General features: G+C 40.3%; 1 pseudogene; it reads left to right on the forward strand.

The window, feature by feature from the left end:
* Window positions 1-16,673, forward strand: part of LOC149148670 (plant UBX domain-containing protein 11-like) — a 31,143-nt pseudogene extending 14,470 nt beyond the window's left edge.
* Window positions 16,674-17,493: the final 820 nt, after the last annotated feature.

Consider the following 17,493-nt stretch of genomic DNA (forward strand, 5'->3'; position numbering starts at 1 on the left):
ATTGTTTCTTTTCAATCAGGTTATCTCAAGATTCGGTATCCCGAGAGAGATTGTCACTGACCATGGCAGTCATTTCCAGAATCAATTGATGTCTGAATTGGCTCTTAAATTAGGTTTTCGCCAGGAACATTCGTCCCCTTATTATCCTTAGGCCAATGGATAGGTCGAGGCAGTCAATAAAACTCTTAAGACGATACTCCAACGGACGATCGATAAAAATCGGTCCAATTGGCACATTATGTTGTATTCGGCTCTTTGGGCATACCGAACCTCCGTCAAAATGGCTACTGGTTTTACACCTTTTCAGTTGGTTTATGGGATGGAATCTATCTTTCCGGTTGAATGTGAAATTCCATCTCTTAAGTTAGCTGTTGAGCTCCTTCCTGAGACTTCGAGTCTCGAAGAGCGCCTAGTTCACTTGGAACATCTCGATGAGCAGCGTCGAGATGCCGCCACGATGAATGAGGCTCATAAGAAAAGGGTTAAAACGTAGTATGATAAGTCTGTCCGTCCTCGAGTCTTTGCTGAAGGTGACCTTGTCTTGGTCTATGACCAAGATAAAGACACCTTGGGGGTAGGCAAATTTAAGCCAATTTGGTACGGTCCTTTCATTATTAAACGAGTTTTAGAAAAAGGGTCGTATGAGTTAATCGACTTTGAGGGAAACAAGCTGGTGGAGCCCTGAAATGGGCTCTACCTAAAGAAGTACTTTGCTTAGTTTTGGCCAGCAATGGCTTCTTTGTATTTTATGTATGTTTGTACATATATCATCGAGAGTTTTCTGAGATCAGCACTTTTTGATCTGTTGTGGCAGGTGTTGATGGATGACTTGGTCTATTTTGGGTTCGCCGATGGTGCTAGTCGGCACACTCGGAATCTTGCTTCCGCAACTTGGGTACTCTGTTATCCAACTGGTCAATTGATGGCATCAAGAGGCATGTGCATCGTTCCTGCTTCAAACAATATGGCCAAGTATACTGCTGTTATTAATTTATTATCCGAGGCAGTCTCTCATGGGATTAACTCATTGGTAGTGTATCTTGATTCTCAATTGATAGTGTCTCAATTAAATAACATTTATCGAGTACGTGATCCATCTTTATATCGCCAGTATTTAAGGGTGAGGTTGTTGCAAAGATCATTTACTTATATTAATTATTTGCACATTCCAAGATCTCATAATTGGTTAGCTGATTCTATCGCTAATCAGGCATTAGATTGGCACATCAATCATTCATCATAATAAAATCAAGCATCAAAAAGTCAAACTGCATATATATATATATATATATATATATATATATATATATATATATATATATATATATATCGTAAAGCGTCTCGAGTGTACATATGTGTGTCCAAAAATATACAAAATTGGGACTCAAATGCCCATAATCATGTCCGGCATTTCTAATGCCTCGGCTCAGGATGAGCGTCTAAGTATGTAACTATAGCATTGGCCACACACCGAAAAATGCGAACCCAGTCACATGGCATGCCAACCACATGACGCTGCATATCCTCAGGAAGATCCTCTATGACAGCCATCGGTACTTGGCAGCTCAGTCTCGCCAAGTGTCGCTGGACGTTGTTTAGAGTCCGTTCTATATTAGCAGCCGCCTCTTCGGCTCCTCGACCGCGCCGTCCATGCCGCGGGAATCCATCTGGTCGTACTGGCCCAATGTCTGGAACATGATCATCATATCAGTCATTTGAATCTCATCAAAAAATATTTTTCAAAATGCATCATTATATTTGAAAAATCCAAAAAAAATCATAAAATCAAAAAAATCTTACCAATCTCGCCCCATGCTGCATTCGGTGGTAACGCTAGATCAGGATCTCCTCGGAAATCCAGCCCAGCATAGGGGTAGTCATCTACGGCGATGATCTGCTGATCCCACCAGGTGAAGAAGTCATCGTCGAAGGCAGTCCGTGGGACCTCCCCACCCCCCAAACGTTTCATCAGATCAGCCCACCGGCCCATGCGTGGATCACGTGGGGTGCTGATGGAAACTGCTACCCTGGGGCGGAGTGCGGGAACCTTCTCGAAAAAGAAAGTACACAGGATAGTCCCATATCCAAAGTTCTTGGTCTGTCCCCTCCTGATAGAAGTGAGATGGCTCTTCATGTTGGCCTGAAGAGGAGTACACCAGTTGAACATAGTAGTGAGACAGTCAACTGCCACGCTCATGTTTAGCCGTGACGCCTGATGCAGAGAGGATGATCCATTCACTCGAGCCATGGTGAACAGGATTATCCTAAGTGATAAACTCGCCACATGTGTGATGGAAATCTGGCTCCCAACCTTCTTGGGATGTCCCGGGCAGTATATCTGTACATAGTCCTCTATCGAGAGGCTACTCCGTGTCCTGCCCCGGGACTGTACTACCTCTCCCCTTCGGGAAAGGCCCGTGATAAAATAGATGTCCTCCACTTCTACCCTGAGCGGCATCTGATCGATCATAAAGGCTTCCTCATCGACATCCCAATAATCAATGAGCATCTCAAGCAGACGCGTGTTCGCTTTCATATTTGGCAATTTGAAAAATTTAAGCAAACCGCATCCCCGTAGGGCATCTAATGCTTCTGGACTGTTCATAACTTCATTATCTACCGCTGCGTGCTCTCTTTCACGCCACGTGACCGGCATCCTAAGAAAAAATCGATTTAAAACCGTTAGTTTTTGTTTAAAAATGGTTCGCGGCGTATACGCGGGTCCCTGTGCACACAGTCGCGTATAGGGCCCGCGTATACGCGGGTTCAATATTACCAACTCGCGTATACGCCGCGAGGAAATTTTTGACAAAAGTTCAACGGTGAAACATCAATCAAAAATCTTAAAACCAGTCACAATCAATTGCAAGCTAAGTATAAGAGTTACCTGGAGGTTTTTGACGAATTTGAACGGTTAAATCTGGCTGTGGGAAGTTTGCTCCTTTTGCTCCAAATCTTTTGCTCTCAAACTCAAATGGTAAAAATGGTGAGTCCAAAATGCTTTTTATAAGTTTTGAAAATGCAAAATTTTTTCAAAATTTTATTTTGTTTGGCCTCATGTGACTTTTAACTTGGGATCTTGGAATGTCGAGATTGGTCTGCTTTTCAGGACATTTTGGATGATTTTCAGTTTCGAGACGGTTCCATGACTGCTGACCCATCATGGCAGGTATCATTGTCTCACTGGCATATAGGTTAGGGACATCATTTTTCCATTGCATTATGCATACTAGCCTCCATTTGCCGATACATCTGCCATAGGATCGATCCCATCGTGTTATGGTTCGTAAGCCATCTTCACTCGCCGATTCTTTAAATCATGACATGATTGTAGAGCCATCCTTTACATGGGCATCCTAGTTAGCACCTCACTGACATTTTTTGCCCATGCTGCTCCGATTTGAGTAGGCTCGGGAGTCCTCTGTAGTCCCGCCATGACTTATGTGTTGAAGACTCATTCTTCTTAGCTTCTTCGCTTCGTTCTGGCCTTATACCCTAGAGGCTCCTTTGTGTTGAGTTGTACTACTGCATTGCATGTTGACCACTTGCACCTTTTGGCCTAGAGCCGGCTTCACTTGGACTCATGTTTAAGCCAACTTTTGACCATGACGTCTGCAAAATCAACCTTGCATACCTTTGACTTCTGCAGCTTGACACACCTTGACCCGTGGAAGGAACATACCTTTGAGTGTCACTGACCAGTTTTCACCTCCCTGCATTCAGCATAGGAACGCTCCTTTCCCAGGAACTAGATCATCTGTTTCACCAACACTCGTTCTTTCCACTGTACCATAGCATTCTTTTATTCTTTTTCCAGCTTAACAGAAAAAGACAAAAAAAATTAAATATTCCAAAAAAGAGCGGGAACAGGACCGTATTTCCATTTATTGTTGGCAGCTAGAGTCAGTCGTGTCGCCCTTGAACAAAGCACTCAAAACAAAGTCTCCTCCGTATGGGTGGGATTTAGTTTGACTTAGGTACGCCATAACCTTGTTATTGAGTCAGTTCTCCCCCGATTGGTTATCTCTTCCAATCATATGGAGGGTTCGTTCGTGCCTCCTACATGGCGAACTTATACAGAGTCATCATATGCTGCCACATAGTCACATTGAGTCGTGCTTTTGTTCAAGGGAAGTTAGCTTGAGTCGGCCTCTCTGCGGTGTCTCTTGACTCATTTTTCAGTCGGCCATCCTGTTGGGTTGTGTTATATTCTTTCCACGTAGTTAATAGGGGGTTTGAAGGGCACCCGTAACCCCACTTTATGGGGTCCGGGGCAGCACCCCGGAAAATTTTGGTTTTGGACCATATGTTAGGTTGGGCGGACCCACCTATGGTTTTGTGCATGATTTTCGCACATGTTTTTTGGACGCGATAGTTTTCGGTCCATGGTATTGGACGCGATGGTTTTCGGTCCATGGTATTGGATGCTTCGGCATGTATAAATATGTATTGTAACATTGAAAGGAAAATAATGAAAAATCAAGCTTATAGTCCCGGTTTTGGGATCCAGGGAAAAATCTTTGTGCATATGTGTTTTATGGGTTATGCTCTCGCATTGTTAATTTTCTTTGTTTAAGAATTCGTATGCAGGTAATTTCTGTACAGGGTTAAAACCTACCTTTGGTATCATAACTGTTTTGGCTTCAAGGGGACGCCTTTGTTGCTGAGGGGTTTTGCTCGAGCCTGTGGTAGACCCTGTTCAGTGGGAGATCTGCGAGATCGATTCTGGTGGTGAAAGAAGATGGCGAGCAGTGGAAAGATAGAGATTGAGAAGTTCAATGGTCAGAATTTTGAATTGTGGAAACTCAAGATGGAGGATCTGTTGGTGGATAAGGATCAGTGGATCGCGGTAGATCCAGGTACTAAACCATCGGGAGTGACCGATGAAGAATGGAAGAAGTTGGATCAGAAGGCAAAGAGCACAATACGATTGTGTGTCTCAGATTCAGTATTGCTGAATGTATCAGGGGAAGCTACGGCAAAGGCTTTGTGGGTCAAGTTAGGGACTTTGTACCAATCTAAGTCTCTGGTGAATAAACTATTCCTGCGGAAAAAGCTGTATAACCTGAGGATAAAAGATGGAGACTCGGTGACAGAGCATCTGAATGCATTTAATACTGTGGTAAGTCAGTTATTATCTGTTGATATTAAAATTTCAGATGAAGATAAGTGCATCAGTTTGTTGTGTTCTCTACCAGATTCGTGGGATAGTCTGGTTATTGCAATAGGTAGCAATGCAACCGCTTTGCAGTTTGATGAAATAGTCTCAACCTTGCTGACGGAGGAGATGAGACGGAAAAATATGGACAACCAAAATGGTGATGCCTTGTCTGTACGAGGACGGTCCCAGAACAGAAACAAAAATAACTCATCGAGTGGGAGATCTAAATCTAGAGGGAGATCTAAATCTCCAGGAAAACCTACAAAGGTGGTGTGCTGGAAATGCGGAAAGGAAGGGCACTTCAAAAGGGATTGTAAATCTAAAGCTCCTGATAAAGGAAAGGGATCTGATGATGCTCCTTCTGCAGAGGCGAAAACCACCTCAGATGAAGGTGGGGATGTGTACGGCTTCTTCAAGTACACATGTAGATCATGAGGCATGGTTGATTGACTCAGGTGCATCCTTTCACTTCACTCCCCATAGAGAGTGGTTCTGCGAGTATGAGAAATACGATGGTGGTGATGTCTTCTTAGGAGATGATAGGAAGGCTAGAATCATTGGTCGGGGAAAAGTAAAGTTGAAGTTGCAAGGTGGAAGGGTTAGAACACTTCCGGGTGTTCTACATATTCCTGCATTGGCCAGAAATCTGATTTCTGTAAGCAAGTTGGATGATGCAGGTGTAAAGACGGTGTTCGAGAAAGATACCTGCAAGATGGTTCGAGGAGCACTGATATTAATGTGGGGAGTTCGGATTGGAACTCTGTACAAGCTGCAAGGTAGCACTGTTGTTGGTGGGTGCAATAGTTCTATGGTTCCTGAAAATGGAGTAGAGAATCTAGTGGTCCCTGGAGAGAAGACCATGTTGTGGCATCAAAGGCTTGGACATATTGGAGAGAAGGGCCTTCAAATACTTCATGGTAAAGGTATGGTAGAAGGTATGAATAATGGCTCTCTAGATTTTGATTTCTGTGAAAATTGTGTATATGGGAAGCAGAATCGGGTGAGTTTCCCCTCTGGTGGTAAGAGGACGAAACAGATATTAGAGCTTGTGCACAGTGATCTGTTTGGACCTGTGAAGGTTCCATCACTGGGTAAGTCTATGTACTATGTATCATTCATAGATGACTTCTCAAGGAATACATGGATATATTTTCTTAAGAAGAAATCTGAAGTCTTTGACGGGTTTAAAGAATTTAAGGCTCTGGTGGAAAATCAGACAGAGAAGAAGATAAAGGTGCTGAGGATAGATAATGGTGGAGAATTTTGCAGCAAGGAATTTGAAGAATTTTGTAAGAAGTGTGGTATAGCACGACAGAAGACTACTCCATATACATCTCAGCAAAATGGAGTCGCAGAAAGAATGAACAAGACATTGATGGAAAGGGCAAGAAGCATGCTCAGTGGTGCCGGGTTAGGACAGGAATTCTGGACAGAGGTGATGGATACTGCATGTTACCTGATCAACAGATCACCTTCATCAGCGTTGGAGGATAAGACTCCACAAGAAGTATGGACTGGTAATAAACCCTCTCTTTCACATCTAAGGGTATTTGGATGTGATGCATATGTACATGTTCCAAAGGAGAAACGAACCAAGTTGGATAGTAAATCTGAAAAGTGCATCTTTATTGGATATAAGGATGGTTTAAAGGGTTATAAGCTTTGGAACCCAGTCACACGGAAGGTTGTGCACAGCCGAGATGTGTTGTTCAGAGAGGTAAAAGATGTTATTCAACATGAAGTCCAACCAAAGGAACCTAAGAAGATAGAGTTTGAGCCAAAGGAGGAAGAATCAGACTCTGCAGCAGAGGAGGAATCAGAAGATGAAGAGCCACAAACTCCGGCTGTGAGAAGATCAGTTCGAGAAAGAAGGCAGCTAGAAAGGTATAGTCCATCTGCTTTCAGTTCAAATTTTGCTTTGTCTGTTACTGATAATGATCCCATAACTGTGAAGGAAGCAGTGGATTCAGAGGATGGAAAACTCTGGAAAGAGGCCATGGTCGATGAAATGGCATCTTTGCACAAAAATGAGGCTTGGGATCTGGTGGAGTTGCCGGCTGGAAGGAAACCCATTGGCAGCAAATGGGTGTTCAAGAAGAAGACAAATGCAGAAGGAAAGGTGGAGAAATACAAAGCTCGGTTGGCAGCAAAAGGTTATTCCCAGGTGCCGGGAATTGATTTTGGTGATATTTTTTCTCCTGTTGCCAAGGTAACTTCTATTAGATTACTTTTATCTGTTGCTGCTGCTTTTGATTTTGAGGTAGAATAGATGGATGTGAAGACAGCATTTCTTCACGGGGATTTGGAAGAGGAAATCTACATGAAGCAACCTGAAGGCTTTGCAGTGAAGGGTAAGAAAGAACTAGTATGCAAGTTAAAGAAGTCTCTGTATGGGTTATAACATTCACCAAGGATGTGGTATCAGAAATTTGATACATTTATATGGGGACTTGGCTTCACCAGAAGCAAATCAGATCATTGTGTGTATTTTAAATTAATTGGTGACCGTATTATTTATCTGGTCTTGTATGTGGATGATATGTTGCTAGTTGGAAATGACAAAGAAATTATCCAGGATTTGAAGACCCAATTGTCCTCCAAATTCGACATGAAAGATCTTGGTGCTGCAAACTATATTTTGGGCATGGAAATTAAAAGAGATCAGTCAAAGAGGAAGCTCTGGTTAAACCAGAGGAAGTATGTCGAGATAATACTCCAGAGGTTTAATATGCAGGATAGTAAACCGGTGAAGGTTCCTATTCCTGTAGGTGTGAGGTTATCTGCTGAATAGTGTCCCAAGACACAAGAAGAGGAAGAGGACATGTCCCGTATTCCATATGCAAGTGCAGTGGGTAGCCTGATGTATGCAATGGTTTGTACTAGACCAGACATTGCACATGCAGTGGGAGTATTGAGCAGGTTTATGTCAAAACCTGGGAAAGAGCACTGGACAGCAGTGAAGCGGGTTTTTAGGTATTTGCGTGGCACTAGTGATTATGGTTTGTGCTACCAAGGAAGACCAGGATTGGACAGAGTGTTGGATATTCATGGCTTTGTTGATGCAGATTGGGCTGGAGATCTGGATCAGAGAAGATCTACAAGTGGGTATGTGTTTAACCTATTTGGAGGTGCAGTCAGTTGGATGAGTAAGAAACAATCTGTAGTGGCACTATCAACTACAGAGGCAGAACACATGGCAGCCACTCATGCAAGCAAGGAGGCAGTTTGGTTGTAGAGATTGTGTTCAAGTATGGGGTTAGTACAGGGAGCTATAAAAATAGACTGTGACAGCCAAAGTGCAATTTTCTTGGCAAAGAACCCTGCTTATCATTCAAAGACAAAGCACATTGATGTTCAGTATCACTTTGTGAGGGATATGATAGAAGACAGAAAGGTGTTGTTGGTAAAGGTGGACACTTTGAAGAATACTGCAGATGCATTGACAAAATCTGTGAGCTCTGAGAAGTTCTCTTGGTGTAGAGAAGCAATGGGGATCTCAGGGCTGAAAAAATGACTAAGCTCTCCTGTGGCCCCCTGTGGAAAGAAAACAACAAGTGGGAGATTGTTGGGTTGTGTTATATTCTTTCCACGTAGTTAATAGGGGGTTTGAAGGGCACCCGTAACCCCACTTTATGGGGTCCGGGGTAGCGCCCCGGAAAATTTTGGTTTTGGACCATATGTTAGGTTGGGCGGACCCACCTATGGTTTTGTGCATGATTTTCGCACATGTTTTTTGGACACGATGGTTTTCGGTCCATGGTATTGGATGCGATGGTTTTCAGTCCATGGTATTGGATGCTTTGGCATGTATAAATATGTATTGTAACATTGAAAGGAAAATAATGAAAAATCAAGCTAGTAGTCCCGGTTTTGGGATCCAGGGAAAAATCTCTGTGCATATGTGTTTTATGGGTTATGCTCTCACATTGTTTATTTTCTTTGTTTAAGAATTCGTATGCAGGTAATTTCTGTACAGGGTTAAAACCTACCTGGCCATCCTTGGTTGTCAGTGTCATGTCTATCATCACATCAGTTATATTGGTCCTTTACTCGTGCCGATTTGAGAAGGTCCCCATTGACTTCTTGCTGGCGGGTCTTGTCCTTATCGACGACGACATCTTGCTCTGAGGATAGGCCTAGAGCTGCACCTTGGCCCTATTTTCATTATTGATAGGTTACCTTGTGCTCAGCATCGATCAGTATCATGGGTCTTTGACTGAGTGGTTTCCCTTGTGTTCGACATTAGCTTACATTATCACACATTGGGATTCATGCAGTACCTTGGTTTCCATTTGACCCTATTGGTCAATACCTCGCCTCTGTGTCAGCTTTCATTATTGGTTGGTTCAGAGGGTTTCTGCCGTGCGCTAGCCACATCTTGTGTACGCCGGAAACGTACTTCGGTTGGGTTACTACATCTTTTTCGTCCGATTCCTTCCACATTATTGGCCTACGGGTTACACTCGCACTAGATTGATGAAGGATGCCTTAATGCCTTCCTTCTAGCGGATCTTTCCCTATCGACTCTGACTCATTGCTCTGGGGCAAAGATCTAGAGTCCATTTGGCAGTACCTTGGGGTTGCAGTCATTAGTGGCAGATCCTTCGCTATTGATAGTGGGAAATCATCATTGTCTCCTAATCGATAGATTCTTACAGGTGTTCGACTCCAGCTCATATATTCACACTTGTTAGATTGTACTGGGTACCTTGACGCTCATTATCATTATTGGTGAGTAGTCTCGCGTTTGTTAACAGTATACATCAATGACCGGTAATCAAACGATTTCTCACATGGTTGAATTCAGATCATTTATTCCCATGGTGTAGAAATGTACCACGGCGGTCGGTGAAGACCTCAGGTTGTATCAGCATTCATTGGTTCACTTGACAGTTGCTCCTGTCGCTGCTAGTTGATACCACTCCACTTTATATGTTGCAGTCAGTCATGGCGACATTCTATATGCTGGCACCTGAGTTTGCAGTGTAGTACCATCCTATTCCATCATGTTCAGTTGGTACCTTTTGGGATCAGTCTTTGATATCAGTGATCCGTTGCATCTTTCAGCATCATTGACAGTCTTATATGTGATATTCAGACATGTACTTGTTCATCATGATCAGATGATCCATTATGTATCTTTCAATCCTTTATACTTGTATACTTAGTGGATCCTCTTGTACTTGATATGCAGAGATGATTTACTTTTTCTGAGTATGGGTATGCCCGCCTTAGACAGTGTTTCTTTCTGATCTCCTTTGGTGGCTTGGCAGGCTGAATTCTGGTGAAGTCCTCCTCGGTTTTTGACAGACTTCCTTTCCATGTACTTGCATAATACATTTCGGCCGTCATGTGCCCCTTCTAACCTCATATATTAGAGGGCATCTGTTATAGCTCCAAATCTCACTCTTATGGTTTGCGATGCTGTACTCATGGCCTAGGGAAACCCCTCCTTCCAGACCTGGTCCTAAAATTTAAAAAACAGTGTTGTATCCCTTATACGCGACATTGCCCTGAGTTAAACGCGTGTATACGCGGGTCTGTGTATATCCAACCCACGTGTATGTATTAAAACAATTAAAAAATAATAAAACTCCTTATTTTCGGGCGGAGATCGCGGGTTTTACCTGCTGATCACCTGTTAGTGCCCGTGGCCCAACTGTTCCCAACCAACTCCTAACTAAAAAACTACTTTGGGAGTGGTATAAAAAGACCTCAAAGGGAAGGCCTAAAGGAGGAGAGAAGAGAGAGAAAGGTTATTATGCTGAGATTTTTCCCTTGACCAGGTCTGAAGTCCCTTGTGCCTTCTGCACTTCCCCCATTTTGTACAGGAAACCTTTGTTTCCTTGTGTGTTGATGTTCATCCACCATTTATGACATCATGGAGAGAGTCATGGAAGGAGTTTGTTAGAGGCTTGAGGCTGGAACGGATCCGGAAGGAAGCTTTGCTTGGAGCCTGCTGAAGGTGACTCAGGTGAAAATATTCCTTTTTATGTACTTTATTTGTCTATAATAAAAGAAACACATGTCTTGGTTCCCGAAATGAATCTTCTTTATGTTAATGATATTCATGTTTAGAATTCATATGTAAATGGTTGTTTGGATTTCATAACTAACTACCTTTCTTTATAACATGAAGATGGTTTCTTTATAAGTTTTTTTCCATGTACTGCTGTGTTCTTTGAATTGGTTGTTTTGCAGGACAAAAGAGAAGAAGGGAACTCCAAGAAGGGTTTGGACCCTAAGGGCCTTCTCAAACGTAGGACCAAAGGTACGTACCCTTATCATAGAATTTGCTTATAATAGCATAATGGCTGTGTGAATGCATGTTTCTTTGAATAGATAACTTTCAGTCTACTATGGTTTCAACCCAAAAAGCCCTAGGGGAACATTTCCCTCTATCAGTATATCATTTGATGTAAAGGTCATGTAAAGACCTATGATGTAATAAATGTCATATTCAATCATGTATGGACTTTTGAGATCATGTCGAATTTGTATCCCCACTTGGTTGGGAGATTGATGTATGTATGAGTCGTTAGTGATAGGAAGGTTATACTCACATATTTGAGCTATAGAGTCATGTTATTCTTTCAAAAATATTTCTGCAGACTCTGCATATGCTCAGGGGGAGCATGAATGGTATAGTGCATCTCAGCATGTACTAAGGGGGAATTTGATTACAGAATTCAGCATGTTCCTAAAGGAAGCATGATCAGTGTGCATATATAGCAGTTTAGATATGGAAGTCTTCATTTAACATTGGTCAACCCTTTGCCCTTGATGTCAAAGGGGGAGAGTAGCTTGGTGTTTGGAGACTATCTTGATGTTTTGAAAATCTTTGTGCTTGTCTTGATGTTATTTACAGGTTGTGGTGACCAACCACAAAAGTGGTTGCCATCAAGTCCAAATGGGGTGATTTTTGTCATTATGATGCATGTGTTGTCCTTGATGGAAACTAACTTGTATATAGTAACTAGATGAATTTACAGGACAGATCAGAGGTGACAGAATGATGGAATAGAATAATGGTCAAAGTTTTGATACAGGAAGATTGTTAGTGTGTGTTTTCCTTGATAAGAGTTGTCAATAAATAGGATGTGACAAAATGCAGGGCAGTTCAAAGGAATCAGTTCGTAAGTGATGTATGATGGAAACTCACTTGTAACAGGTCAATTTAGGGGTAACCGAGTAATGGCACAGAAGAACAGGATGATGGAACAAAGGATTACAGATCAGAATCAAGCAATTGAAGAAAAAGAATGTTTTAAGGCGTATTAAGTTGTATATGTTGTTTTTCCTAGTCCAAGTAGTGTATACAAGCGGGTACACAGAACAAAAGGAGCATATACATATGCACGCACTTTCACAAGAGGAAAAGTGCAGATGGGATGGAAAATTAAGGTTATAGAATACCAAGGATCCTTACCATGGTATTATCCCACAATATTGAGCGAAATAATGGTTACTTGATCCCGTCTAATAATACCATAGGTTCTAAGTGTTGTTTTGGTATGAGGTATTGAAAAAGGCTCTAAGTATATAAAGGAGGAGAAGGTCAAAGGGCTAGGTATGAAAGTAATGAATATCTTATGAAAAGTTAGATCAAAAGCAAATATGCACATTATGGGTTTCTGATGCTTTGCTTGATCCCTGATTGTTTGATGATGGATGAGATCTAATGATGGATCGGGATCATAAGACCTGAAATGACTTATCATTATGTGATCTAATAATGGATAGGCTAGATCTGAGTGCTAACAAATGTTTTATCCTTTAAATTCTATGATATGGGTATATCTAAAGTCTGGAATAGCTGTGAAGTTATAAGTTATTATTTGTAGATCTATACGTTGGTTCGCCTTGGTGAAGACATGTATACACGCTGGTTCGACTCTTCCAAGTAGCATATGCAGAAGAAAAGTTTGTTGTTTAGAGATGACTGATCTATCTAATCAGTGTTGTTGTTTTACTGTTGTTTGTCAATGATGTCTTCTTTGGATCTGAAAGTAAAATTGATTGTATAAGGAGATTGAGTCTGGTTGATTGATTGATTGAGTTAGAAGGGTGATCTTTGCTGCTATCTATTTAGAAATCTATAATATGACTGTAGATCTTCATAATATCTTTGGGTAGTATAGTTTATGGTTCATAAGTTTTATGATTTAGTATCTTTAGAGGTATACGCAAGTTGGGTTACAAAAAGTAGCGTATACATGTAGGTTGGCATCATTTAAGTAGCGTATGCATTCAAACATATGAGTTTTGAGGTTGTAGATGGTTCTAGTTGTCGATGCAGTGTTCTGGGTTCAGATCTTTGTACTGGTTACAATGATCTATTTGTTCCAGTTGATTGGTTTAATTTTGATTAAGTGTCAGTTGATTGATTTTTCAGTGATTGATTGATTCAATTGTGGTTGATTCAATTATTTCAGAGGTTTTAGTGGTTGATTGATTCAGTTGTGGTTGATTCAAAGCTTGATGATTGGGTTTCATTTATATCAAAGATTGATGATTGGTTTTCAGTGATTGATTGATACAGGTGTATTTGATGGTTGTATTGCAATGGTGATTGATTTTGAGCTTCAATGTTACTGATGGGACCAGTATGAAAATTTGATTAAACGTGGCCTACATATTTTGTTGATGTGTACCAGTAGTATCCAGTCTGAAAATTTATGAAACGTGGTCCCTAGATTAAGGGTGAAGGTGGTATACTTCTGTAGATCAGCACCTACGTACTGGTAAACATATCAACCAGTACAAGAGCTAGGGGGTTGGAGCTCCCTTCCAGTATTAGTTGGAGAACGAGCGAAGGCAATAGCCTTCTGTAGGTCAGTGCCTACGTACTGGTAAACATATTAGCCAATACAAGAGCTAGGGGGTTGTATCTCCCTTCCAGTAAAAGCTGGAGAATGTGAGAAGGTTGTAGCCTTCTACAGGTGGGTGCATGCATACTGGTATGAGTCTGCACTAGTACAAGATTGTAAACAACTTTTTTATATTAAAGAAGACAGAGACAACAACAACAAGTGGTTTTCTCCTGCATTGGGTTTCCACCTTAAATCTTGGTGTTCATGTGTGTTTCTTATGTGTGATGGTTTATTTATTACAGCACATGGTTAATGTTTATCTAATGGTTAATAAATTACTAATGCACTAGCTGAAGACAAACATATGATGGATTAACTGAATTGTAAGTTCATTGGATATACACTTATAGTCTTAAGAACAGTCGCATACACATGCAGGTTCCATTCAGTAAAGTTGCGTATAGAAATCTGAAAATGAAAGGTAAAAAGTTATTGATTTGTAAATACTGATTCACCCCCACCCCCTCTCAGTATTTTTCCCAACAGGTTGTTTGTCCCATCAATGCTAAGATTATCACCAATGTGACGTAGAAAGAGGAATGAAATACCTAGGTTCCATGCTCATGCCAAATGATTATCAAAAAAATGTTAACAATTTTTAATCACAAAAGTTGAGTAAAAATTGAATTTAGTGTATTCATTGGTTTTCTAGAGTAGGCTAGTCTTAGTAAAAGAAATGTTAAAGGCCATTATAGTGTACTTCAAGTCCTTATCTAAGATATCTAGAGTTTTGGAAACAATTAAAATGTCATGCTACATATTTATTTGGTCAAGTTGTAAAGATGGGAAATATATTCCACTCACTAGTAGAAGATATTTGCAATGCCAAAAGAAAAAGGGAGTTAGGGTCTCAAGAATATATTTTTATTCTATAAGGTTTTCACTACAAAGAGTGATTGGATATTAATTCAAGGTAATGGATTATTGTCTCATGTGCTCAAAGAGAAATGTATTTCCCTTGAAACAATGAAAGCCTATATATGGGACTCTATCAAGAGTTTAAATAATGTATCCATCATTTAGAAAGTAATGGTTTTAGCCTTCCCATTCGTGGTAGCCCACTAGCTTGTATTGTGCATGGGTAGGGAAACTATTTTAGCTTCTAAAACAACACCCAAAATTCTAGCTTTTATGCCTAAATTTTGGCTCCCCCTTTACCTTTTCAAGATTTTAAAGGATATTTCTTGTTGTATCACTTTCCTATCTATCGCTAAAGGCCAAGGTATATCATGATTTCATTTAGCTATGCATGCTACTCCTCATCCTTGCCCTCATCTTACATAAATTCATTATGGTCTACAACTCATGCAATCAAGCAAATTTTACAAAATATTTAGCCTTGCTCTGGTTTTGGTTTCACATGAATTAAATTCTCTTGATCTACCTCCACTAATATTCATTATGGTTTTTACCGATCTTGTAGGTATGGATGATGAAGTTATGTTAATCTAGCCTTATTTTATTAGCCAAATTATTTGTATATGAGTGTGCAAGTGTAAATAGAAACTTTGATATTGCAAGATCAAATAAGAAAGGGTGCCACGATCAAGCGCCAAGGATTCCCAGTGGCATGAGAAAAGGATAAAGGGAAGATGATGGTTGTGAGCTAAAAGGGTATTTGAAGCAAAATAACATGACATTCATTACATACCAAAAATAAAAGAGAGACCTTCCTGCTAAGAAGCCATGAAAGATTCACTAATGTGTACGTGAAATTTGAAATACCAGACTTTAGTGTTCCATAAGATTGGGAAAATGAAGTTTTCATTATCATCAATAGCATTTAAGGGATCTTTGTCCTAGGAAATAGTTGTATCCTACATGTATATTAGTGAAAACTTAAGATTCTATGGATTCCTCACTATCTAACTTGGCAGGAAACAATTCTCAAGGAAGAAATACAGTTAGCTCCAGTGATACTAACAACAAGGGGAAAATTCTTGAAGCTTGTGATCAGTTATTTAAAGAGAAAACGAGTAATGTTACTAGTTTAGGCACTAAAAAACCAACTACAAAAATCGCTCCTAACATAGAGACAAGAGATTGGGGAAGCAATCATGTTATGGATGATCAATCGCCAAGGATATTCCCAACTAAGGATTCAAGTTCTATTTACTTATAAATTTGTTTTTTAAATGGTTCAAGTATTCAAGCCAAGTTTCATCTTATTAATACTCTAAGAAGAGTGAAATATTATTTCAATGAGAACCATAAAGATGGAAATAAAACCTTCTCTCTTGCATTTTTTATCCTCAAAAAATTTATGGTGAAGAAGATATGGAGAATGTTCTTTCATAGCGTAACCAGGGTACAAGGGTAGCAATGATATGTGTTCCCTTTTAATCTATGAGGATTCCTTTTGTATGGCGTTCACCATATCAAGCTAACAATATGGGATCTCTTAGCTCTTTCAGAATAGAGAAACTGGTCTTATACCTATTGCAAGAATATTGTCAAACTTCAATCCATTCTCATATTTTTGTGGGACTTCCACAACTCAAGATTCCATGTCAAGAGACTCTGTATGGTAGTATGGTCCAAATACTTCTCTACAAAGTGCATTTAAATATGTTATTCAAAATAGAATCTACATTTCAAGATCTAATACTCCTCATAAAGATCAAAATTCAAGCTACTAGCATATGGAATATCCATCCTTCAGGTTGCAAATTGCGACGACAAGTTACAGTGATTTGGCACTGCTATCTGTAATCACAACCTGTGACTTCCCTAGACCTAGTGCGTGCGATAAAAATTAGGTCATATTTCTGACTTGCAACCCCTCCCACACGTGCCTTCACTTTATAAAACACATCGCTCTCTCATTCTAGTTCGTTCTACCTCTAACGTTGAACAAGCAAACCTCTCCTCCAATTGTCATTAGCGAATGCCACCTTGTGGATTTTGCTTGCCAAGTGTTAAAATCATTTTCTTTATACTAGCTCTGTGTTCGACCATCAGACATTCATCTTTGGCCTGTGCAGTGAAGTTATACCCTAAAGGAACCATAATTTATCTTGCGTCTACAAAATTCAATGTCTATGGTTCTCCACACCCATACCCTAGCCGGTCTTTTCTTAATATGGATTTTTTCCCGAAGAATGTGATGAATCCATTTTAATTTTCCACCCAAATTGATCCCATTACCTCAAACCCATGACTCATTTGCATATATATTCATTTGTGGAAAGAACACATTAGTTGACGGTCTAAATTTTGTTTGAAAAGTAGTTGCAATCGTTTTTCATTTGATTTTATTGAGCGTTAGCCGATGCCATTGTGGGTTTAAGCCTCGAATTGTGTTCATCCCCATTATTTGTTTTGTGGCATACATCACTCGATATACCCATAAAATGACCATATAAATCCTTTTGCTTCACTCACAATATTGTCAATGGGAATACCCTGTCCATTCATCTTAGATTGAGCTTAGGGTAGGAGGTTCCCTTTTATATATTT

Source organism: Pinus tabuliformis, chromosome 9 (assembly GCF_031772625.1).
Source record: "Pinus tabuliformis cultivar Carrire ecotype Pingquan chromosome 9, CPIR1, whole genome shotgun sequence".
Lineage (NCBI taxonomy): Eukaryota > Viridiplantae > Streptophyta > Pinopsida > Pinales > Pinaceae > Pinus > Pinus tabuliformis.